The sequence below is a fragment of the Ochlerotatus camptorhynchus genome, unplaced genomic scaffold (assembly GCF_037179485.1).
Source record: "Ochlerotatus camptorhynchus isolate MF236.1 unplaced genomic scaffold, CSIRO-AGI_Acam_v1.1 ptg000405l, whole genome shotgun sequence".
In the NCBI taxonomy this organism is placed as follows: Eukaryota; Metazoa; Arthropoda; class Insecta; order Diptera; family Culicidae; genus Ochlerotatus; species Ochlerotatus camptorhynchus.
Window position 1 is genome coordinate 65,962 of NW_027040891.1, and position 993 is coordinate 66,954.

The following is a 993-nucleotide window of genomic DNA, read 5'->3' on the forward strand; positions in this document are numbered from 1 at the left end:
CAAACAGACATAACACATTGAATATTTCTCACTGTAAAACATCGTCGCTAAAAACATTACCGCCATCTATTGAGTACACTGTGGTGGGTAGTGCGCTGAACAGATGGCGGTAGTGTGTAAACGTCAAACGCAAGGGAATTAACTATGCGCGCCACAGGTGGCGGTACTACCAACTACGATACTTTTGAATTGACCGTTAAAGGCTTGTTCGATGAACAACTTGCGAGTGTTATGTCTGTTTGTCTGTGGTAAAACTATATTCTAAGAATTTGAAAAAAAAAACACAATTTGGTCACTGTGCGCACTTTTCATACTCAGCATGCACATTAGACAATTTTGCATTTATATGGCACATTTTCCAATCAGATGTTCAAGTCGGTTGTCTATGAAAATAATTTTTTAGAAAATATTATGCAGTGGGAACCTTGATAGGGGTGCCACCTATCAGTTTTCTTCCTTTTAACAAAAATTACTCATTAACCATTTATTCATGACGTTTGATTATCAAAAAACTTAAAATTAATGAAGAAAAGATATTTACTGGGGAGCGTTCATTAATTATGTCACACAAAATTTGCCCAAAATTAACCTCTCTCTGTCATATATTGTCCAATAATTTCTCAACCACCCTCTTGAAAAGTACGTCACGTGATCACAACCCCCCTCGCCTAATTATTTAGAAATTTGCTTGGAAATTATTTAAATAGATTTTTATCCAAAATATTATCTCCTATTTATTTCAGAACAATTTTTAGAAAGAGCGCTTTAAATTCATATATTTTCATGGGATACTTCATCATACTTTCTTTCTGAGCTGGATTTTTGTTCCGCCTTTAGGCAACTACGCTTGAAGAGTGGACCTAAATGCATCGATTTAACAGCTGATATTCATTCTATATTTATAGGGTGATTGGGCAAAACCAAAAAAAAAAGGAAATTCAGTCTCACAAAGCCTGTTAATTTAACTGAAATATCGGTGAAAAAATTAGATTA